Source organism: Amblyraja radiata, chromosome 1, assembly GCF_010909765.2.
Source record: "Amblyraja radiata isolate CabotCenter1 chromosome 1, sAmbRad1.1.pri, whole genome shotgun sequence".
NCBI classification, from domain to species: Eukaryota; Metazoa; Chordata; class Chondrichthyes; order Rajiformes; family Rajidae; genus Amblyraja; species Amblyraja radiata.
In genome coordinates, this window is record NC_045956.1 from 150,569,406 (window position 1) to 150,595,380 (window position 25,975).

General features: G+C 44.3%; 1 protein-coding gene across 1 annotated transcript in view; it reads left to right on the forward strand.

Moving 5' to 3' along the window:
* Positions 1 to 25,975, forward strand: part of adamts12 (ADAM metallopeptidase with thrombospondin type 1 motif 12) — a 596,791-nt gene that overhangs the window by 415,073 nt on the left and 155,743 nt on the right. The gene's annotated exons all lie outside the window — the stretch shown is intronic.

Genomic DNA, 25,975 nt, shown 5'->3' on the forward strand with positions numbered 1-25,975 from the left:
TATAATTGAACGAAGAGCTGTCACATCATTCACACACTGTTACATGGGAAGCAAGTCAGCACGATTAAAAAGCACCTTCCTCTGGCTGCCGTGGAGATGTGGAAGGACACGTTACAGTGAATGGTGAAAATAGACAATAGACAATTCACAATAGACAATAGACTCAGATTCTAACTTTATTGTCATTGTGCAGTGTACAGTACAGAGACAACGAAATGCAGTTAGCATCTCCCTAGAAGAACGACATAGAATATGAGCAATAAATAAAAATATTTACGTGCATACAGTCATAGTAGTGAAATTATTTTTTTTCCTGGTGGAAGGATTGTCCGGGGGGGGGGGGGGGGGGGGGGGGTGTGATTGGCAATCACCGAGGTACAGTGTTGAGTAATGTAACAGCCACAGGGAAGAAGCTGTTCCTGGACCTGCTGGTCCGGCAACAGAGAAACCTGTAGCGCCTCCCGGATGGTAGGAGGGTAAACAGACTGTGGTTGGGGTGAGAGCAGTCCTTGACGATGCTGAGCGCCTTTCGCAGACAACGCTTGCTTCAGAATCAGTGGAGGGGAGTGAGGAACCGGTGATGCGTTGGGCAATTTTCACCACCCTCTGCAGTGCTTTCCGGTCGGAGACAGAGCAGTTGCCATACCATACTGTGATGCAGTTGGTAAGGATGCTCTCGATGGTGCAGCGGTAGAAGTTCACCAGAATCTGAGGAGACAGATGGATCTTCCTTAGTCTCCTCAGGAAGAAGAGACGCTGGTGAGCCTTCTTGACCAGAGTTGAGGTATTGTGGGTCCAAGAGAGGTCCTCGGAGATGTTGACCCCCAGGAACCTGAAGCTGGAAACACGTTCCACCTCCGTCCCGTTAATGTGGATGGGGGTGTGCGTGCCACCCCTAGACTTCCTGAAGTCTACAATGAGCTCCTTGGTCTTCTTGGAGTTAAGGGCCAGGTTGTTGTCAGCGCACCATGCTGCTAAGAGCTGGACCTCCTCCCTATAGGCCGACTCATCGTTGTTGCTGATGAGGCCAATCACCGTTGTATCATCTGCATATTTGATGATGGTGTTAGTGCCATGTACAGGTGTGCAGTCGTAGGGGAAGAGGGAGTAGAGGAGGGGTCTCAGCACACAGCCCTGTGGAACGCCGGTGTTCAGGGTGAGGGTTGAAGAGGTGTGCTTGTCTAACCTAACAGACTGGGGTCTGTGGGTTAGAAAGTCCAGTATCCAGTTGCAGAGGGAGGGGTCAATGCCCAGGTCACCGGGTTTGGTGATCAGTTTAGAGGGTATAATGGTGTTGAATGCTGCCGCATTCTTACGTAAGTGTCTCTGTTGTCAAGGTGGGAGAGGGCGGAGTGAAGAGCCGTTGAGATGGCATCCTCCGTACTCCTGTTCTTGCGGTAGGCAAACTGATAGGGATCCAATGTGGGGGGTAGGCAGCCTTTGAGGTGTGCCAGGACCAGCCTCTCGAAGCACGGTGATGATGGGAGTAAGTGCAACAGGGCGGAAGTCGTTGAGGCTTGCCGCAGTGGAGTGTTTTGGCACCGGGACGATGGAGGTGGTTTTAAGGCACATGGGGACAACTGCTTGGGCAAGTGACAGGTTGAAGATGTCAGTCCAGACGTCTGTCAGCTGCGCAGCACAGGCCCTGAGGACGAGCCCGGGGATGCCGTCAGGGCCAGCAGCCTTACGTGCATTAATCCTACTCAGTTCCACGTACACTTCGTAGGGGGTGAGTGTGAGGGGCTGGTGATCGGCAGGGAGCACAGCCTTGATGGCTGTCTCTAGATTGTCCCTGTCGAAGCGGCCATAGAAGTGGTTAAGCTCCTCAAGGAAGGAGGCGTCGCTGGATGTGGGGGTGGTGTTGGTGGGTCTATAGTCCGTGATGGCCTGGATGCCTTGCCACATGCGTCGGGGTTCGGAGTTGTTGTTGAAGTGCTCCTCAATCCTTAGCTTATGGCAGTGCTTGGCCTTCTTGATGCCCCTCTTCAGGTTAGCCCTGGATGAACTGTAGGCTTGGGCATCGCCTGACCTGAAAGCGGTGTCCCGTGCTTTCAGCAGTAGCCTGACCTCGCTGTTCATCCATGGCTTCTGATTCGGGAATATAGTCACCCGTTTGAGGGAGGTGACGCTATTGATGGTGGAGTTTATAAAGTCCAGAACAGAGGATGTGTAGGAATCAATGTCCGTGTGGGAGTCAAGGGTGGCCTGGGCTGCAAATGAGAGGTGATCAGACTGTCCAAGGTGGGGGAGGGGGATGGCTTTGTAAGCTTCAGCCATATTTGTGTAAACTTTGTCCAGTATCTTGTCTTCTCTAGTGGCGAAGGAGACATGTTGGTGGAATTTGGGGAGTACAGTCTTAAGGTTGGAGTGATTGAAGTCACCCACAACAATGAAGGCTGCCTCGGGGTTGTGAGTCTGTTGTTTGCTAATGGCAGTATGCAGATCTTTCATTGCAAGCTTAGCATTAGCATCAGGAGGAATATAGGCTGCAGTCACAACAATGGAGGTAAACTCTCTGGGCAGATAGAACACAGTCTGCATCTAACCAAGAGGAACTCTAGGTTAGCTGAGCAGTGACTCTCGATGATGGTGGAGTCCGTGCACCATGCTTTATTTACATAAATGCACAGACCCCCACCTCTGGTCTTACCGGAGTCTGATGTCCTGTCCGCTCGGAGTAAATGACGCCCCATTAGCTGGATGGCGCTGTCAGGAACGTCGGGTGTTGAGCCAAGTTTCAGTGAAGATCAAGATGCTGCAGTCTTTGATCCAATTGTGGGAGGTGATCCTACATTAGACAATAGACAATAGGTGCAGGAGTAGGCCATCTGGCCCCCTCGAGCCAGCACTGCCATTCAATGTGATCATGGCCGATCATCCCCACTCAGTACCCCGTTTCTGCCTTCTCCCCATATCCCATGACTCCGCGATTTTTAAGAGCCCTATCTAGCTCTCTCTTGAAAGCATCCAGAGAACCTGCCTCAGACAAAGACTCTTCGATCAATGTCCATCTTCTTTGTCTGCAGCATTCCCGCAGGATCAAAGATGACAATGGATTTGGATATTTTTAAGGCTGAGATAGATAGATTCTTGATTAGTTCGGGTGTCAATGATTATGAGGAGAAGGCAGGAGAATGGGGTTAGGCAGAAGAGATAGAACAGCTATGAATGAATGGCGGATCCTGCCTTCATCCCATATCCCCTGACTCCTCTATCTTTAAGAGCACTATCTAGATGGGAGACGGAAGAAGAGGAAGTTTCCGGAGTGGGAATCGTCCTTGATTATGTTGGTGGCCTTGCCGGGGCAGTTGGTGTGATGGTCCGGGCTGTGTCCACAATTCTCTGCAATTTCTTGCGGTCTTGGATGGAGCTGTTTCCAAACCATGCCACAGTGCATCCCAATAAAATGCTTTCTCGGCCAAAAATGCTTTTTGCCATACAGAATGTTCCTTCTCCAGCTTGAGCAGTCATGTCCATGTATAGTTGTCTCTAGCATCAACTTGACTTCATTGGATCTGATGGTGGTAATCGCTAATGCCCCATAAAAACCCTGGGAACATTTCAGCATCACCCAGGACAGTCCTTCCATAGTTCACAATTCTCTCCCTACTCACTCCAGAATGCCCATTGCCCATCTTAACAATAAAGTAGATGACTTGTTGACTGTGTTAATAGGTTACCTCACAGAAAAGCTAGCATCACAGAATGTGTTCAATTGACTGTGCTTTCCAAATGGAACATTTTTGGTTTCGTTGATTTTATGTTCTTTCCAAAAAATGGGAACTGATTGTATTCACCATTAGTGCATGGGAAGACAACTTATGGGAAGCAAGTGATGCTGTTGGTAGCACTGCTGGCTCGAGCTCCAGCGACCTGGGTTCAAGCTTGACCTCCGCTGCTGTGTGGAGTAGGCACGTTCTTCCTGTGACCATTTTCCTTCCACATTTTAAAGTCCTGCTGGTCGGTTGGTTAACTAAGTCCAGTATGGGTGGGTGGGAGGAGTGGAGTTAAAGGTCACATGAAAGAAAATGTGTTTCTGGGAAATAAATGAGGAATGGGAATAACAGATTACTCTGACGACCAGTATGGACCTGAAAGAAACAAACTGAATGCTAGTATTTATTTCAAGAGAGCTTGCATGCAAAAACAGGGATGTAATGTTGAGGCTCTATAAGGCGCTTGTATGGCCGCATTTGCAATATTGTGAGCAATTTTGGGTATCATATCTGAGGAAGGGTACAGAGGAGGTTTCCAAGATTGATCCAAGGAATGAGTGGGTTAACATATGATAAGCGTTTGTTGGCACTGGGCCTGTACTCACTGGAGTTTAGCAGAATGAGGGGGAACCTCATTGAAACATAGATAAAACATAGAACATATATAGTGAAAAGCTTGGATAGAGTGGATGTGGAGAGGATGTTTCTACTTGTAGGAGAATCTGGGACTAGAGGTCATAGCCCCAGAATTAAAGTACGTTCTTTTAGGAAGGAAATTAGGAGAATTTTCTTTGGTCAGAGGGTTTCTCTGCCACAGAAGGCTTTGGAGGCCAAGTCAGTGGATATTTTTAAGGCAGAAATAGATATATTCTTGATTAGTACAGGTGTTAGAGGTTATGGGGAGAAGGCAGAAGAATGGGGTTAGGAGGGAGAGGTGGATCAGCTATGATTGAATGACGGAGTAAACTTCATGGGCCGAGTGAGACTGAAGTGATCAAGTGAGACTGAGAGTGGGTTCCTCCAACTAATTGCTGGAGGAACCCAGTGGGTCGAGCAGCACCTGAGGAGGCAAAGGGATTGTCGATATTTTGGGTCAGGACTGTATAAGGACTGCGAGTCCAGGGGATATATAGCCTGTAGAACGAGATAGGTGGGTGGGGAGAGACAGGGCTGGTTAGTCAAAGATTCATATTCATACAGCATGAAATCAGGCCCTTCGACCAACTTGCCCACGCCGGCCAATGTGCCCCATCATTGTGGCACATGTGACACCTCATGGTGTGGCAGTAGGAAGGGTTGATGAAATGACTCACAATTAGAACCTTACGATGGACATTATGAATGGAGCAGAGCGCGAATGCTCTGCAAAACAGAACTCAGATCGCAGATCAATTCAATTGTTCCTGCTTTTCGAAGACCACATTCGCAACCACACCCAATGTCAGCACTTCAACCTCACTTGGACCTGCTAAGTGAGACCACTTCAGTCTCACTTGAACCATTTCTTACACATCTCTGCCTTTTCTGGATCTCTCTGTCTCAATCCCAGGAGACAAACTAATCACTGACATTTACTATTAATCCACCGACCCCCATAACTACCTCAACTGCACCTCCTCTCAACCTGTCTCCTTGCTCCCCTCCCACCAGACAGAACAACGACAGAGTTATTTTGGTCCTCATCTTTCACCTCCTAATCTCCGGATGCAGCATATCATCCTTCGCCATTTCCACTAGCTGCAACGATATTCCATCACCGGCCACATTTTATCTACTCCACCCAGCATTCCCCGTCCCCAGGCACCTTTCTATTCTCCTCCCTTCCTCACTGACATCAAGGGATCTAAACAAATCTTCCAAGTGAGGCGGAGATTCACATGACCTCCTCCAATCTTGTCTATTGCATTTGGTGCTCTCAATGTGGCCTCGTCTATATTACTGAGACCAAGTGCGGACTCGGTACCCTATTTACAAAGCATTTGAACTCTATCCCCAATGGCCATTTGAGCTCCCGGTTACATGTTATTGTAAATCTCCTCCAGTGTGACACGCTTCTCCAGTGCCACATTGAAGCCAAGCGCAAACTATCAGAACAATATCTCATATTCCACTTAACCTACAAGCCAGTTGTATGCGCGCTGACTTTTCCAATTTTAAGTGACCCATTTCCCCTCTATTACTTTCTCAATACCAACAGCCCTTCTACCTTTCTTCTCATTTTCCATTATCCCCCACATGGGCTTTTTATTTGTCTCCCTTGGTTTGCCTTAACTATTCCTCATCCGGTTTTATCTGTCCGGACCCCAACTCAAAACATTGACCAGCCCTCTGCCTCCACAGATGCTGCTTGAGGAACCTACTGAGTTCCTCCAGCACTTTGTTCTTTGCTCCAGACTCCAGTTCCTGTGTCTCCATGAGATTTCACACAGTATCTCAGTCATTAAAAACGGGAATGGTGCCGAAGGATTGGCGTACTGCGCATGTTGTTCCATTGTTTAAAAAGGGTTCTAAGAGTAAACCTAGCAATTATAGACCTGTTAGTTTGACGTCAGTGGTGGGCAAATTAATGGAAAGAATTAATGTAAAGGATACTTAGAGATAATATGTATAATCATCTGGATAAATATGGTATGATTAGGAACAGTCAACATGGATTTGTGCCTGGAAGGTCATGTTTGACTAATCTTCTTGAATTTTTTGAAGAGGCTACTAGGAAGATTGATGAGGGTAAGCGGTGGATGTTGTCTATATGGACTTCAGTAAGGCCTTTGACAAGGTTCCACATGGAAGGTTGGTTAAGAAGGTTCAATTGTTGGGTATTAATAATGGAGTAGCAAGATGGATTCAACAGTGGCTGAATGGGAGATATCAGAGAGTAATGGTGGATAACATTTTGTCAGGTTGGAGGCCAGTGACTAGTGGGGTGCCTCAGGGATCTGTGTTTGGTCCACTGTTGTTTGTCATATACATCAATGATCTGGATGAGGGTGTGGTAAATTGGATTAGTAAGTATGCAGATGATACTAAGATAGGTGGTGTTGTGGATAATGAAGTAGATTTTCAAAGTCTATAGAGAGATTTAGACCATTTGGAAGAGTGGGCTGAAAGATGGCAGATGGAGTTTAATGCTGATAAGTGTGAGGTGCTACATCTTGGCAGGACAAATCAAAATAGGACGTACATGGTAAATGGTAGCGAATTGAGGAATGCAGTTGAACAGAGGGATCTAGGAATAACTGTGCATAGTTCCCTGAAGGTGGAATCTCATGTAGATAGGGTGGTAAAGAAAGATTTTGGTGTGCTGGCCTTTATAAATCAGAGCTTTGAGTATAGAAGTTGGGATGTAATGTTAAAATGTACAAGGCATTGGTGAGGCCAATTCTGGAGTATGGTGTACAATTTTTGTCGCCAAATTATAGGAAAGATGTCAACAAAATAGAGAGAGTACAGAGGAGATTTACTAGAATGTTGCCTGGGTTTCAGCACCTAAGTTACAGAGAAAGGTTGAACAGGTTAGGTCTTTATTCTTTGGAGCGCAGAAGGTTAAGGGGGTACTTGATAGAGGTCTTTAAAATTATGAGAGGGATAGACAGAGTTGACGTGGATAAGCTTTTTCCATTGAGAGTAGGGAAGATTCAAACAAGAGGACATGATTTGGGAATTAAGGGACAAAAGTCTAGGGGTAACATGAGGGGGAACTTCTTTACTCAGAGAGTGGTAGCTGTGTGGAATGAGCTTTCAGTGGAAGTGGTGGAGGCAGGTTCAATTTTATCATTTAAAAATAAATTGGATAGGTATATGGAGGGGAAAAGGAATGGAGGGTTATGGTCTGAGTGCAGGTAGATGGGACTACGTGAGAGTAAGTGTTTGGGACGAACTAGAAGGGCCGAGATGGCCTTTTTCCATGTTGTAATTGTTATATGGTTATATGGTTATGCAGCATCTCTGGAGTAACTATAAAACCAAAGGTCCAAACCAAGGAAACAAAGCAGTTAATAGAGGTACCTTCACAAGTATGCTACTTATATATGCCATGTAGTTATTTAACATTTAACTTGCTTTATTGTGCTTCACACCATGTCTTACAAATATAAATAAAAGATCAATGGAGCTGTGTCTAATACTCAGTGGACAGGACAGGCAGGAGCACGGTAAGGAGTGAGGAAAGATGGTTGAAATAAACTGCATTTATTTCAATGCTAGAGACCCGACGAATAAGTCAGATTAACTCAGGGCATGGATAGAGCGTTATGTACTATGTTTACATATTCTGTTGTGCTGCACCAAGCAAGAATTTCATTGTCCTATCTGGGACATATGACAATAAAACACTCTTGACCCTTGAGAGATGTGTGACCGGAACATGATAGCCTTTAAAGAAACCTGGCTAAGGGTATCTTATTGTTCCAAGATACAAGCGCTACAGTTGAGATAGATTTATTGGTTAAAGCATAGAAACATAGAAAATAGGTGCAGGAGGAAGCCATTCGGCCCTCCGAGGCAGCACCGCCATTCATTGTGATCATGGCTGATCGTCCCCAATCAATAACCTGTGCCTGCCTTCTCCCCATATCCCTTGATTCCACTAGCCCCTAGAGCTCTATCTAACTCTCTCTTAAATCCATCCAGTGACTTGGCCTCCACTGCCCTCTGTGGCAAGGAATTCCACAAATTCACCACTCTCTGGGTGAAAACATTTTTTCTCACCTCAGTCTTAAATGGCCTCCCCTTTATTCTAAGACTGTGGCCCCTGGTTCTGGACACGCCCAACATTGGGAACATTTTTCCTGCATCTAGCTTGTCCAGTCTTTTGATAATTTTATATATTTCTATAAGATTCCCCCTCATCCTTTTAAACTCCAATGAATGCAAGCCTAGTCTATTCAATCTTTCTTCATATGACAGTCCCGCCATCCCAGGGATCAAACACGTGAACCTAAGCTGCACTGCCTCAATCACAAGGATGTCCTTCCTCAAATTAGGAGACCAAAACTGTACACAATAATCCAGATAAGGAGTGACAGGGGGGAGAGTTGCTTTATTAATTAAGGCGAATCTCATAACAATAGTCCAAGATGGCATTGCTGAAGGATCGTGCAGTGAGGTTATAGGCGTGGAGCTCCCTTTTCCTTGCAGACCGTCTGACATAGAGGCTCAACATTAGTCACCTCCTAGTCTTCCAGAACCTCATCTAATAACGTTTCATATATCTTAGCCAGGCTCTTGCTATTTATCCTCTGGCCTCACAGTGTCCTCAGATAGATCTGATCAGGCCCAGAAGATTTATCTACCTTCATATGCCTTAGGGCACCAGCATCTCCTTAACTGGTATACCGACTATCTTCAAGACCTCTTTTAACTGTTGCAGGTTCCGCAATCCTCATGTGAATGCATGTCTTTCCTCACAGTAAAAATAGAGGGGAAATACTAATTGAGGACCCTGCCCATCTCATGTTGCTCAACACAGAAATGACAGCTTTGGTTTCTGAGGTGCCTGTTCTCTCTCTACAATACAATACAATACAATACAATTTTATTTGTCATTTGAACCTCGTTGAGGTCCAAATGAAATGTTGTTTCTGCAGTCATACATATCAAAAAGAAAAAGACCCAAGACACAACACAATTTACACAGACATCCATCACAGCGCATCTCCTCCTCGCTGTGATGGAAGGCAAAAACATATCTCTCCCCTGCTCTAGTTATCCTCTTTTTGTAATCTATTGATAAAATCTCAGGATTGTCCTTAATATTATCTGCCAGAGCTACCTTTTTGCCCTCCTTATTTCCTTCTTAAGTATGCTTCTCATTTTCTGAAACCTCGATAGACTTAGCCCCAGCTGCTTATGCCTGTCCCAGGCGTCCTTCTTCTCCTGACTAGAGCTTCAATTTCTGATGTAATTTAAGCTTCCTCACGCCTACCTGCCTTGCCCTTCACTCTATCAAGAACAAGCACACTCCAAACTCTTGTCATCACACTTTGAAAAGCATGCCATATTCTGAAAGCCCGCAAGCTACCTACTCTAATCAACGTTAGCAAGTTCCAGTCTAATACCTGACTGGCACTACATATAGCAGTTGATGACTGCCGCTAGTTAGCTAATTTTCTTCGCAATGTGATAAATCCTATCCCCAATAAATAACTCTAATAGCTTCCCTTCCATTGATGTAGGGCTCATTGGCTTATAATTTACTTTATTATCCTTATGGGCCTGTCCCATTAAGGCAATTTTTCAGCAGTCTGCCGGCGACTGTCAAATTGCCGACAGTCGTCTGAAAAACCGGCAACTGGAACGGCGACTGTCAGAGTGGAGCAGACACACACACAAACACATCGCAAAGGCGGGGGCCAGGGCAAGCGGGGGAGCACTGCCTAAAAAATACACCGCGATGAATGGGAAGGCTGGTGCTATAATTAAGGCAACTAAAGCACAGTATACGACAGTAAGTCCTTTAAAAGAGGGGGGGGGGGTGGGGGGGGGGAGAAGGTGGGAGAAGGAGTAGAGACAACTTTTAAGAAGCCAGGGAAACATGGCTGTGATACTCGGCGGACATTTAACATTACCAGTCGGTTATCCTTGGTTCTGAAAACTACTGCTTACCTTTTTTTCCCAATGAGCCAATGAAATTCACTGGTCAGCACCGGCTCCAACCTACAAGAACCTTCGACCTCCTGGCAACCCACTAGGACCTCCTTGCGACCCACCTACGGCTCGAGAATTCTCGCTAATCTCCATGGCGACTACTAGTCACCGCTAATTTTTCAACATGTTGAAAAATTCTCGATGACCATAATGAGGCCGCGACTAGTTCCCAAAATGTGGGAACTCGTCACGACCATGAAGGCGACTCCCCGGCAACCACCCGCGAACATGTGGCGACCATGTGGCGACTGCAAAGTCTCTTGCAGTCGCCTAAAAAGTTGCATATGTGGGACAGGCCCATTACTTCTGTTCATAAACAAAAGCATAACATTTGCTACTTTCCAGTTTTCCAGGACCACTTCTATGGATAGAGAGGACACAGAAATCATTGTTGAGGTCTCTGCAATATCCTACAGTGATCTTCTCAATAATCTGGGATAGGCCCATTAGGACCTGTAGACTTATCCACCTTAATGCTCTTCAAATGACCCAACACAATCTCCTTTGTGATTTCTGAAGAACCAGAGTCCTTCATATCTTTGACAATTTTTGATATCCATCTTCACTATCTGCAATACCACCCACTTTTGATTCATCTGCAAACTCCTTCCACAGTTGCTGACTGACCTGCTAAGATCTTCCGGCCACTTTGATTTTTAACTCCAAATATTATGTTGCCTGCCTACTGTTATGATTATGGACCTTTTCTCATCTTCAAAAGTGATCATCAGTTGACATGGGGGAGAATTCAGTAGTGATTGTGTATGTAGCTGAGGTAGACCTAAGGAGGGGGTTTTGTTAAGGTTTAGGTGTGGTGAAATGTTCTAAACTGCACACAAATTAGTCAAACCACAAATAAAACTGTACACTGTATGACTGAAATAAAAGTATTGTGTTCAGACTGAGGAGGCATTTATTTAGTCAGAGGGTGGTGAACCTGTGGAATTCATTGCCACAACCAGCTGTGGAGGCCAAGTCATTGGGTATTTTTAAGGCAGAGATTGACAGATTCTTGATTAGTAAGGGTGTCAAGGGTTATGGGAAGGAGGCAGAAGAATAGGGTTAAGTGGGAAGGATAGATCAGCCTTGATTGAATGATGGAGTATAATTGATGGGCCAAGTGGCCTAATTCTGCTACTATAATGAATTTATAAAACCTCCGTTTGCTATGGTGTTGCTCACCAGGAGGTACCATAGGGATTTCTGCATGGATCTCAGCTATTTATTATCTATGTCAATAATTCTTATGAGGTTCAGAATGTACTGTATTCAAGATATCTAATGAATAAAATCTAGGTGGGAAAGTAATCTATAATTGGAATGTAAAGCTGCAAATAGATGAGTGCCTACTATTTCATCAATGGTGTGGAAGATTGCAACCATCACGTGGTCCACCCTGTTTCGACGAATGCAATCAACGACGAGTGCACAATCAAATAGAACGAGTTGTCCGACAACTTTAGGCTGTGCACGCCATACGCAAGAAGAAGAATGGTTGTTATCTCAGTTTAGAGATAAAAGTGACCATCTGAGAGATAGTGAAGCAGAGCTGGATCAGTGATTGGGCCAGGTGGGTCAGCGATGATAAGCATGTGGGTAGAGGTTAATTGGTTGACATTTGGAGGCAGAGCACAATGCACTAATGTGACTAAATAGATTGTTTAGTTCCACCAACTGGAGATTAATTTCTTGGCTAGTTAGACTGAGTGAGTGCGCAGGACAGTAGCAGATGAATAATAATGCAGGGATAATTACAGCTTCTTTACATTCCAATTATAGATTACTTTCCCGCCTAGATTTTATTCATCAGATATCTTGAATATATGCCATTTAGTAAAAAAAAGTAGATTAAATTATATTCAATGAAAATTTGTAAGTGGTTGGCTTTTAGAGGATTCGGGGTGGCCTTGCATGCAAATGACTGAACAATAACATTGTTCAGAATGAACAATTATCAAGTCTGAAGAAGGGTTTCGGCCCGAAACGTCGCCTATTTCCTTCGCTCCATAGATGCTGCTGCACCCGCTGAGTTTCCCCAGCAATTTTGTGTACCTTCGATATTCCAGCATCTGCAGTTCCCTTTTGAACACAATTATCAAGAACTATTATTTCAGCAGAAGGAAGATGTGATTAGAAAATTGAAACATTGTACAGTTATTAATAAGTCCTCTTCAGCCCCCTTTGGTCATGGCTGACCAGGGTGCTATTCCCTATATGGAGGACGCCTGTGCGTGACTTTGTTTAACGTGGGGAGACTGGTGCACAGACAGCCGCCCCACGGTCCTTAACAGATCTGAGTCAGGATCCAGTGGCATGGAGTCCAAGACGACCGGAGACCCTTTTCTGCTGCAGGCTTCATCCGCTTTCCCCACCGTTGTGACACTCCACTAAGGTCAGCCATCATTCTCCGCCTGTTCCACCGTTGAGGTCTTGGTTGGATTGCCCCTTGTCAGAGACCTCCCCCTCTACCTTATCTCCATGGCTGGCCCTACCAGGAGCATAATTCCAGACGGCATCGCTCTCAGGAACTCAGGTCCACACAAGCTTCTCCACCAAGACAAGGTGACAATCCACAGAAAAGTAAATTTGCATTTACATGCTATCTCATGACCTTGTAAGAAAAAGCAGTTTACTATTTAATTGCTTTGGAAGTGGAGTAGCCATTATATAGATTAGCAGTTCAAATGTGGTCATTTAATACTCCTCAAGCCTTGGCAGTTATCCAGGTTAGGAAAGTAACAGGAACAAGCAGATTAATTTAATGAGGGAGAGTTATTTCCAGTCACATGAGACTAGTCAGATAAGAAGTTGTATGAGGGGCAAGGATCTCGGAATGACAGAGAACAAACCTTTGACCGCTTAATTAGAAAGTGAGTAAAAATGCAAGAGGGATGTGTCAAAAACTAACAACATGGAGTTTTAGGTGGAAATTAAAAGTGAATAACAATGTCAATTCATAGAATGAAAATTTGATGCCATAAGCGTTGCTCGTTGAAGTAAGGAAACGAATAATGTTGTCACACTAATCCAGTAATGTAGTGACTTTGTTATTGGGTCAGACTACAGATATCTTGCCTAATAAAATAATACATGAATTCAGATCTAAATCTCAGTCAAGCTTAAAAAAAACAGGTAACTAAAGTGGCTGTAAAGCTATTTGTCATTACCTACCAAATGGTTCACCAATATTCTTCAGGGAAGGTGTTCTTTTACCTCTACTCAATCTAGCTTATAGCATGACTCCAGTGATCCAGGGATGTTTTAAGAGAGAGTTAGATTTAGCTCTTAGGGCTAAGGGAATCAAGGGATATGGGGAAAAAGCCAGAATGGGGTACTGATTTTGTATGATCAGCCATGATCACATTGAATGGCGGTGCTGGCTCGAAGGGCCGAATGGCCTACTTCTGCACCTATTTTCTATGTCTCTATTTTTTTATGTGTTAAATTCTTAGCTGTTTTTAAGGTGGCTTAAAAAATGACAGTTATCAACTGGATGCCGATGGTAGAAAAGATACACTGTCTTGCAAGTTATAACTATAATTATGTAAAAACCATTTCCATCTTGCATGTGGCATTGCACATGACAACAGTAAATAATAAACCAATATTAATACCACCATGAACATCTCAAAGTCACGTCTGGATTGTTCTTTCAAGTTTTTTTATGATGTTGAAATTATAGAAGCACTCAGCAGAGAGGTTGGGTCAATTGCATCTGAGGTACCTCCAATGAAAAACAAATTCCACTGCCCTACTTCCAATAGCTGCAAGCTTCTGCTGCAAATATTGTCACTTTTTCTTTGAAAAATTCAGTGGCTTCTGTCAGGTGACACTCGGATGCACAACTGAAGACTGCTAATACATGACATGCAAACCCGACAAAGTATTTTTGATGCTTGCTAAGATGCTGTAGGTACGACTGGATTTATATTTGAAATATACAATTTTTACTTCCCATGGTTGTAATTTCTCAATTTGTAACCTTCTAATTGTAATCAATTTGTAACCTTCTAATTGTAATCAATTGTAACTACCCCTTTCAATTAACACAATTCCAGTGTAAACAAATAACTTAGAATTGTCATAAATGTGAGGTTATCCATTTTGGTGGCAAAAACAGGAAAGCAGACTATTATCTAAATGGTGGCCGACTAGGAAAAGGGTAGATGCAGCGAGACCTGGGTGTCATGGTACACCAGTCATTGAAAGTGGGCATGCAGGTGCAGCAGGCAGTGAAGAAAGCGAATGGTATGTTAGCTTTCATAGCAAAAGGATTTGAGTATAGGAGCAGGGAGGTTCTACTGCAGTTGTACAGGGTCTTGGTGAGACCACACCTGGAGTATTGCGTACAGTTTTGGTCTCCAAATCTGAGGAAGGACATTATTGCCATAGAGGGAGTGCAGAGAAGGTTCACCAGACTGATTCCTGGGATGTCAGGACTGTCTTATGAAGAAAGACTGGATAGACTTGGTTTATACTCTCTAGAATTTAGGAGATTGAGAGGGGATCTTATAGAAACTTACAAAATTCTTAAGGGGTTGGACAGGCTAGATGCAGGAAGATTGCTCCCGATGTTGGGGAAGTCCAGGACAAGGGGTCACAGCTTAAGGATAAGGGGGAAATCCTTTAAAACCGAGATGAGAAGAACTTTTTTCACACAGAGAGTGGTGAATCTCTGGAACTCTCTGCCACAGAGGGTAGTCGAGGCCAGTTCATTGGCTATATTTAAGAGGGAGTTAGATGTGGCCCTTGTGGCTAAGGGGATCAGAGGGTATGGAGAGAAGGCAGGTACGGGATACTGAGTTGGATGATCAGCCATGATCATATTGAATGGCGGTGCAGGCTCGAAGGGCCGAATGGCCTACTCCTGCAGCTAATTTCTATGTTTCTATGTAATTGAAAGGGCTGTTCATTTGTATAAGCACAGGAGAGACATGAATGAACATTAAACCTTCCAAGTTGCCAGCGAAGGGAATATACCACTGCTTACTTACACTTGACCCAAATTCATATTTGCCCTTTATTTGGAGATAAAGATGTATCTACAAACGTGACTCACATCTTCAAGAGTCCCATAGTACTTTACCATGGCTTTTGAAGTTGCAGCCACTATTGAAGAAATGCATTAGTCAGATTGCTCACAACATGTTCTCACAAGAAGCAATATATTAATGACCAGGTAATCTGCTTTGGTGATGCTGATTGAAGGATATAAATTGGATAGTTTACTGAGGAGAAATCCCTGCTCTTTTCCAAATAAGTACCCAAGATCTTTAACATCTCCCTGTGAGAACAAATAGGGCAAGAGTTTTGGCATGTCACTCGCTAAGGCCACAACTTGGCATGTTATCTGAAAGAAAACATGGCTGATAAAGCATTACAAGATTACGTGACCTTGTGGCCTTCCTTACTTAGAACATCCTTCAGAATTGAGGTTAACTTCCACTTTAATTTTATTTGGTCTGAGGTTAATGTAGAAACTGCAGACTCTTTTACATTGGGCAGGAGGCATCCACAGGAGGCAGAATAATATGTGAGATAGACAAACAGTACTGGACTAATGCAGCAGGTCAGGCTGCATCTCTGGATAGGTTACGTTTCAGATCGAGAAGAACGGGAGGTGAGAATAGATCAGGCCAAATCAAGGGCGGCAACAGATTACCTCTGGCAACGTAGTTCCCTGATAGGCCAACTGTTGGCTGGAGGAAGGTATGGGCTCAAGAGGGATATATAGTTGTGAACTGTGAAACTGGTTAAACGACCAAGGTGAAGGAAGGGAGAAGGGTGATGAGGGAGAAGGAGAGTGTTCATAGAAGACAACAACAGTCCTTCCAGGCGAGACAGAGGTTCACATGCACCTCCTCCAACTCATCTACTGTTCCTGATGTGGGGTCTTGTACATTGGGGAGTCCCAGTGTAAACTTGGCGTCCGTTTCTCTGAACAATTGCGTTCAGTCCATCGAGGCCCGTGGGATCTCCCGTTTGCTAATCATTGTAGCTCCCAGTCCCATACTGACCTTTCTGTCCTGGGCCTCCTCCATTGCCAGAGTGAGGTCACATGCAAATTGGAGGAACAGCACCTCATATTGCGCTTGGGTAGTTTACAACCCAGCGGTATGAATGTTGAATTCTCTAACATAAAGTCACTTCTACAAATACTCCCCTTCCTCCCCCCTTTCCCCCTTCCTCCATCTTAGTCATTTAGGTCATCTGTTGCACATGGTGTCAGTCTTTGAAATAGAAAGTCCGTTTAGGGGTCTGATGTTGGTCATACAATATTGTGGCTTGTCCATTGGACCCATCTGTATGTAGTTATGTGCTCAGTACAGTGGATATTGTCCTGGCATGCAAATGTTGTTTCTTCTATCCTGAGAGTAGACATGGGAGATTGTATACATACTCTTTGCATCGAGGTGTCCATCTTAAGACAGTGTGTGGCTCAGAAGTGTGCAGGTAGAAAGAGATCACTGCTGCTCAGTAGACGACAATTTATCTCTCAGGTCTGAGGTCTTGATCTTCTTCAGATGGCCAGAGGCTGTCTAAAGAAAGCCTTTGGTTAGCTGATAACAATTGTGTATTTCATTATTAATATCTGCCTTTGTAGAAAGTTGGTTCTGTACATAAGAAATGTGGTCCCTGGCTCTCTTCATGATCTTTATTATCAGAGGGCTGTGATCTATCTCAGGGTCAGTTCGGTTGCGGACTTTTCTTTAGCGGATGTCAAATGTTTACTCTTATGCTATAGTTTCAGAAAGGCAGACAGTGGCTAGTGGGGTGCCACAAGGCTTGCTGCTGGGACCGCAGCTATTTACAATATACATTAATGATTTAGATGAAGGAAGTAAAAGTAACATTCGCAAATTTGCAGATGACACAAAGCTGAGGCAGTGTGAGCTGTGAAGAGGATGCTGTGAGGAAGCAGGATGAGTTGGACAGGTTGGGTGAGTGCAGATGCATAGCAGATGGAGTATAATGTGGATATAAGTGAGGTTATTCACTTTGGTGGCAAGAACGGGAAGGCAGATTATTATCTGAATGGTGTCAGGTTAGGATAAGGGGAAGTATAACAAAACCTGTGTGTCCTAGTACATCAGTCACTGAAACATGTTCCCGATGTTGGGGAAGTCCAGAACCAGGGCCACAGTTTAAGAATAGGCAGGCAGATAGTTCACCAATAATTTACCAATCCATTTAGTTTTGTGATGTGGGGTGAAAATGGAGTACCTGGAGGAAACCTAGATGGTCACAGCAAACTTCATGCAGCACAAAAGGTGAGGGTTGTACTTGGGTTATTGGTGTTGTGAGACAACAGCTACTATTAAAGTACAGATTACAGAACATAGAGCAGTGCAACAGAGGGACAGGCCCTTCAGCCCACAATGTCCGTGCTGAACATGATGCCAGGCTAAATTATCCAACAACATAGTGAAGAGGAGCTACAAAATGACTGTAAATCACCACATATTGCAGACTGGTTATATATACGACCAGCAAATCTCATCAACCCCTGTATGTTTTAAGAAATTGTTACATTTACAGATTAATTCACATTAAATCCAAGAAAACTAAGTGATACCAGAATTGATAAAACAAGCATTTTCTTTTAATGATGAGGTTTATATTTCTGCAATGTTTCTTGATATCTTAAGACCAGAAAAGGAACATGGGAAACTCTGGTGTCTCATTTCTTGCATTTAATTTTGTTCTAAGCAATTAAAAAAAAAAATCAGCATATATCACATTTGTTTTCTTTTTGCCTATCATTTTCTCAATCTCACAATCTAATTTGAGTCAACCTTGGTGGTATAGTGTTACAACTGGTGGAGCTGCTGTCTTACAGCTCCAGTTTTCATCCAAAGCTCCAGTGCTGTTTGGAATGTTCATGTTTTCTCAATGCTTTCCTCTAGATGCTTTGCTTTCCTCCCATTATTTGATGGTTGATTAGTTAATTGGCCATTGTAAATTGCTTTTCGATACGTTTAAGGTGAAGGGGAAAAGATTTATAGGTTTAAGGTGAAGGGGAAAAGATTTAATAGGAATCATTTTCACCCAAACGTTGGTGGACGAAAGGACCAAGCTGCCAGAGGAGGTAGTTGAGGAAAGGACTATCCCAACATTTAAGAAACGGTTAGACAGGTACATAGACAGGTTTGGAGGAATATGGACCAAATGCGGGCAGGTGGGACTAGTGCAGGGCCTGTTTCCGCACTGTATCACTCTACGACTCTGTGAATGGTAGAATCTGGGATGGTGGGGAAGCACCGATTCAGGACTTACCTGGACTTTTGACCTTTTCTGCACATCTGGACGCCCACAGTGACGGCTGCGGAGGGTTGAGGTCCCAACCACGGGGGAAAGTGGTGGAGGACTGACGAAGTTTTGTGCCTTCCACCACAGTGATGAATGCTGTGGTGGATGTTTGTGTTACATTTTTATTGTGTATTGTGTGTTCTTTATCATTGTACTGCTGCTGGCAAATTCATTTCACTTGCACTTTATTCAATTCAATTCAATTCAATTCAACTTTAATGTCATTGCACAAATACTAAGTATGGGTACAACGAAATGCAGTTTTGCGTCAGTCCGTAGTAGTAGTGCATATAGAAATTAAAAAAAAAGAAGATACAGAATAATCAAAAATACAGAATAATTAAACAATGGGGACGGAGGGACCGGAGAAATCTATCGGCGGGACTCCGAGTTCAGCAATGTGATGGTATAATTGTAGAAGCTGTTCCTCATCCTACTGGTACGAGACCTGTGGCTCCTGTACCGCCTCCCTGATGGGAGGAGGGCAAACAGTCCATGGTTGGGGTGGGAGGGGTCTTTAATGATCTTCCCAGCCCGTCTCAGACACCGTTTTCGGTGGAGGGCATCCATGGCAGGGAGCGGGGCACCGATGATGTGCTGCGCGGTTTTCACCACCCGTTGTTGTGCCTTCCTGTCTGCTACGGTGCAACTGCTGTACCATACCGTGAAGCAGGTGGTCAGGATGCTCTCGATGGTACATCGGTAGAAGTTGGTCAGGATCTGGGGGGACAGGTGGGCTTTCTTGAGCCTCCTCAGGAAGTAAAGGCGCTGCTGTGTCTTTTTGATCAGCTTGGAGGTGTTGAGGGACCAGGACAAATCCTCCGAGATATGTACCCCGAGGAATTTGTAGCTGGAGACACGCTCCATCTCAGTCCCGTTTATATGGATGGGGGTATGACTGCCTCCTCTGACCTTCCTGAAGTCGACAATAATTTCCTTCGTCTTCTTGGAGTTGAGGACGAGGTTATTGTTGGCACACCGGGTTGTCAGGTGCTGGACCTCATCCCTGTAGGCTGACTCATCGTTGTCACTGATCAGTCCTACCACCGTGGTGTCATCAGCAAACTTAATGATGGCGTTGGATCCGTACTTAGGGATGCAGTCATGGGTGAAGAGGGAGTAGAGGAGAGGGCTGAGCACACACCCCTGTGGCACGCCGGTGTTCAGTGTTATAGTGGAGGAGGTGAGGTTGTTGACCCTGACAGACTGTGGTCTGTTGGTGAGGAAATCCAGTGTCCAGTTGCAGAGGGAGGTGGAGATGCCAAGTCCGCTGAGTTTGGTGATCAAGCTGGCGGGGATGACAGTGTTAAAGGCAGAGCTGAAATCAATGAACAGCAACCTGATGTAGGAGTTGTTGTTGTCCAGGTGGGTCAGGGCAGAGTGTAGGGCCGCCGATATGGCGTCCTCTGTAGACCTGTTGGCCCGGTAGGCAAACTGATGGGGGTCCAGTGTGGGGGGGGAGGCTGGCTTTGAGGTGAGCCAAGATCAGCCGCTCAAAGCACTTAGCATTATGTGCAATGTGACGAATAAAACCATATTGTATTGTATTGTATTGTGTTGCAGGGAATGTGGGGGGGAGTTAAATGGGATCAGTATAAATGGGCACTTAATGCTGATGCTTGTGCTCAGTGGATTAAAATGTTCATTTACATGTTGTACGACTCTATGCTTTGACTCTAATTCATCCAGTTCCCTTCTCTATCATTTTTCTGCTTTGTTTTTAAACCTGAAACCTATTAGTGGTTCCTTCATTCACCATGGTTGCAGAATTATTGAAACTAGTTTGCATGTTTGCAATAACCTTCAGAGAAAACCATCTTTCACCTTGAAGGACAAGGAGGGGAATCCAACTATCAGCCAGAACGTTCTCATTCTTTGTAACAACAAAGTTTATAAAGGCGTTGAAAATGATTTACGAACATACTTACATTCTATTTTATTTATGTCTTGGGAGAATATATTTTTAACTCTCTGCACTGGAGGTATATCTTATTCCCTGTATGAATACTTTGTACTCACAGCCGATTCTTTTTGATGAATATTTCTGACTGACTGTTCCTCTAGTGAATATTTCCAGTCCTGGAGAGTGTTGATCCATTTTTTCCCAACAGACATAACAACATAGCAAACACGTGAATAGAGGAATAGAAGATAGAACATTTGAAACAGGTGTTGATCCAGCTTCAACACTGTTCTACCATTCAGTTAGATAATGGTTGACATGTGCCTTAGTCCCGTCCACAAACTCATCTAAGGGAGTTAATAATTCAAAGCTTTTACATGAATTAGTGCTGCATCACCTCCATGTCCTTCCTGTCTTTCATTGCCCAAAACTTTCCACGAGTTAAACAGCGTGGAAATAGGCCCTTCGGCCCACTATGCCCATGCCGACTAACATGTCCCATCTACACGAGTCCCACCATCTACACTAGTCCCACCATCTACACTATTCCCACTTGCCTGCATTTGGCCCATATCCCTCGAAACCTGTCCTATCCATGTAGATGTCACCTCCTTTACATTGTTGAGACCATAGAAGCATAGACCCAGAAGTGGTGACATTTTGCCACAAAGATTTACGCTCTGTCTGCCAAAGCCTGCTGGAGCACCCGGTTGCTAAACATTTTAACACCTTCCCATTCCCAAATCAAACTTTCTGACATGAGCCTCGACCAATGCCACACACAAACTGGAGTATCAGCACCTCGCTTCCACCTGTGTAGCTTACAACCCAAAGGAATGAACTTTTAATTTGCCTCTTTAAATAATATATACCCCTCTACCTTGTGGAAGAAATTAATTTAGAGGGAAATTGAAGGAAAATGAAAAGCGGAGACTTTGCAGGTTTATTTCAAGAGACTTTATTGAATGACTTCGTGGAGAGATAGAAACATAAAAACATAGAAACATAGAAAATAGGTGCAGGAGTAGGCCATTCGGCCCTTCGAGCCTGCACCACCATTCAATATGATCATGGCTGATCATCCAACTCAGTATCCAGTACCTGCCTTCTCTCCATACCCCCTGATCCCTTTAGCCACAAGGGCCACATCTAACCCCCTCTTAAATATAGCCAATGAACTGGCCTCATGAAGATGGCGGCAGGTAACTGCTCACCAGTTCTCTGACTTCACAGCAGAATTAGCCGACAGTTAAAAACAACTTTTGTTTTTTGTTAGATACAACTATATGAAAATATACTAACTACTACATGGGTACCAATTATTTCATTACTCATAACATACTTTTTTGTTTAGGTCAATCTTATTCAACAACAGATGGTTAATACAAGTCAAACATAATACAAGGGCATCTTGACATTATTCTATCTCACCTTTTAGGCGGACCGTGCCACCATCCCCTCTCTGAGCCAATCATAAGCCCCCCATTTACTGCAATGTATCTATGCTACTAGCGGTAGGGGTGGTCTACTGTAACACACCGCTGAGGGAAACAAGCTTCCTTATCTACGTCTACTATTTCATGTTTACATTTACCATCACCCTTCAACACATTCCTAGACAAGAGGTACTATGTCTAATTTTACTTTGCCAATTCCAATGAACCTCTTCTATACCTGGCCAACGAGAGATGCCAATTGTCACATCCAAACACCCTTTTGTTACCTTTTTCAATTCCAATCAAAATTAAGTAAGAAAGGATGTTAATATTTTCTTCCACAACCTCAACTCTCTTTCCGTTTCTCATCCCCCTCCCCACGTTGCACAAATGTTTCTCTCACTACCTCCCACAACCTTAATCACCCTCCTCCTTACACCTCCCATCTCCAATCCCCAGTCTCATAGTTACCTTTTATCCCCCCTTTCCCTTCCACCCTATTCCTTTTCACCCATAACCCTCCATTCATCTTTACATTTCACTCCTCCTTTCTGTATCTGACACCCTTTTGTATCCTTTTCTCCTCTCGACTCTGTCACTTATGCCACCCATCTGCCAACCCCATCCCCCTCCCAACCTGTCACGTGCCAGGCTTTGGTGGGGCAAAGCCACAGGAGAGCCAGTGGATGTAATGTGCCTGGACTTTCAGAAAGCATTTGATTAGTTCCCACATAGAAGAATAATGGGCAAATTTTAGAGCACACTAGACTGTGGGAGGGCTGGCCCCCCAACGCAATATTCCACCTCTCCACCAATTCCAATATTGCTAGCCAGTGGGATGGGGGGAGGGGGGGGATTTCTGGAGCACTAGTATGGGTGTTGAGGGTTGAAGGGACTGGTTTCCAGAGGGCTAGTATGGAAACTGTGGGCCAAATGGATTTTTGGGCTGACAGCTGAGTCACTCAGGCCTGGTGAGCTGGCAGCTCAGAAACTGCCAGAAATTCTGCCCAAAACAGGTGAGAGACTCTGTGAGAGAGAAGGGGGAGAGGGTGGAGAATCAATTTTAGACATTTTTCATCTTTTTCTGCAGATCACAGCAATGAAGGAGGAAAGTTTATCCTGGCCTGGATCTCACAGGGAGCAAATGAAAGGAGGGAGAAAAATACTGGGATGAGGTTTAATACTTGCAGGGGGAATACTTACTGATGAGTGAAGGGACTCGAGGGTTAGTACAGGCCTGATGGGCCGAAGGAGCTCTTTTTAAAATAAATCCCAGTGAAAGGCACTTTTTCTGGACTTTTCCTGGCCTGGCACGGGGCTTTTGGACCAAAATGCTCCTCCTGAGCTAATACGGGCAAAAGGGACTGGTTTCGCGGTTAATAGGGGCCTTGTGGGCCAAAATTAGTGGTTTCAGGGGCGCAAAACAACTCATTTCATTTCATTTCCAATTGCATTGCAGTTTCAAGCACAGGACAGGCCGAATGGCTCATTGCATTTTCATTTCACTTCCATTGCCATTGCAGTTTCAAGCACAGGGCAGGCCAAGCCAAACAGCTGATTGCATTTTCACTTCATTTCCATTAACATTGCACTTTCAAGCACATGGCAGCCCCAAGCCAAACAGCTGATTGCATTTTCACTTCATTTCCATTGCCATTGCACTTTCAAGCACAGGGCAGGCTCAAGCCAAACAGCTCATTGCATTTTCACTTCACTTCCATTGCCATTGCACTTTCAAGCACAGGGCATGCCCAAGCCAAACAGCTCATTGCAATTTCACTTCATTTCCATTGCCATTGCAGTTTCAAGCACAGGGCAGGCCAAACAACTCATTTCATTTTCATTAAGGGCTAACAAATCATTTATTCAAGTACATTGCATACTCAGAGTGTTCTGTAGTTTCACAGCTCAGTGAGTCGTGACCGCTCCCTCGCCATCTTGCAGACATACTGAGCCACGCCCACACTTCCGGGTTTTATAATCCCTCCCCCTCCCACCAGATGGTGTTCATAGCGGTGATTGACAGGAGAGAGAATCTCAAGATTTTTTAAACACTAATAAGTCATTTATTTTGCATCGATGGGAAAAATCCTCAGGGCCTGCGCTGCGGAGGAGGACTGAGTAAGATGGCCAAAAAATCACATCCATATGTGGTAGCGTTTTTTTCTAAAATCAAAGCACAGTGCAAACAGGAAGTGGTCAAGAAGAGACTTTTTATTATATAGATGGCTTTGGGGGTAGGGTGCTGACATGGATAGAAAATTGGTTGGAAGACAGGAAACAAAGAGTAGGGATTAATGGGTCCCTTTCAGAATGGCAGGCAGTGACTAGTGGGGTACCGCAAGGCTCGGTGCTGGGACCGCAGTCATTTACAATATATATTAATGATTTAGACGAAGGGATTATAAGTAACATTAGCAAATTTGCAGATGACACAAAGCTGCATGGCAGTGTGAACTGTGAGAAGGATGCTATGAGGATGCAGGGTGACTGGACAGGTTGGGTGAGTGGGCAGATGCATGGCAGATGCAGTTTAATGTGGATAAATGTGAGGATATCCACTTTGGTGGCAAAAACAGGAAGGCAGATTATTAACTAAATTGTGTCAATTTTGGAAAAGGGGAAGCACAACGGGATCTGGCGGTCCTTGTTCATCAGTCAGTGAAAGTAAGCATGCAAGAGTTGAGTATAGGAGCAAACAGGTCCTTCTGCACATGTTCAGGGCCCTAGTGAGACCACACCTGGACTATTGTGTGCAGTTTTGGTCTCCAAATTTGAGGAAGGACATTCTTGCTATTGAGGGAGTACAGCGTAGGTTCACAAGGTTAATTCTGGGATGACGGGACTGTCATATGTTGATAGAATGTATCGGCTGGGCTTGTATACTCTGGAATTTAGAAGGATGAGTGGGTTTCTTATTGAAATAAATAAGATTATTAAGGGTTTGGACACGCTAGAGGCAGGAAACATGTTCCCGATGTTTGGGGAGTCCAGAACCAGGGGCCACAGTTTAAGAATAAGGGGTAAGCCATTTATAACGGAGATGAGGAAATACTTTTTCACACAGAGAGTTGTGAGTTTGTGGAATTCTCTGCCTGGTGGAGGCCGGTTCCCTGGATGCTTTCAAGAGAGAGTTAGATGGAACTCTTAAAGATAGTGGAGTAAAGGGATATGGGGAGAAGGCAGGAACAGGGTACTGATTGTGGATGATCAGCCATGATCACAGTGATGCACTTATTGTCTATTGTCTTCTGCGGCTTTCTCCCCCTACTCCATCAGTTTAGTCTAGTTTAGAAATACAGGTGTGGAAACAGGACCTTCGTCCCACTTATTCCACGCCGACCAATGCTCACCTTTACCCTAGGTCTATCTTACATAGTAGTGAGGATCGAACCCGGGTCTCTGGCGCTGTAAGGCAGGAACCTTTCCGCTGTGTCAGTCTGAAGAAGAGATCTGACCTCCATTGTCGCCTGTCTATTCCTTCCACTGATAATGACTGATATGCTAAGTTCCTCCAGACTTTTGTTTTTAGCTGAAGATTCCAACACCTGCAGTTCTCTGTGTCCATACCTGTGTATGGGTTGATTGTACCCATGTGTAGTATGATCTGATTGGACTGCGTAGCCTGCAACCAATTTTTTTTTGCTGTATCTCACTACATGTGACAATAATAAACCAATACCAATACATGTTGTCTTAACACAAAAAAAAGCAGAAAAGTGCAGATGCTGGAGAGCTGATATAAAAGCAGTAAATTCCAGAAATGTCTGTAAGACAAGCTGTATTGGCAGAGTAAGAAAAAGGCTTGTGTTTCTAATCAATGATCTTTCATCAAAATAGTCGTCACAACTGATGTAAGTCACTTGAACTGAAATATTAATTCTTATTTTCTTTCGACTGGTCCTGCCGAACCTATTAAATTTCCCATTTCCCGTGCATGTGTTCAATTAAAAGCGATAGAGTAA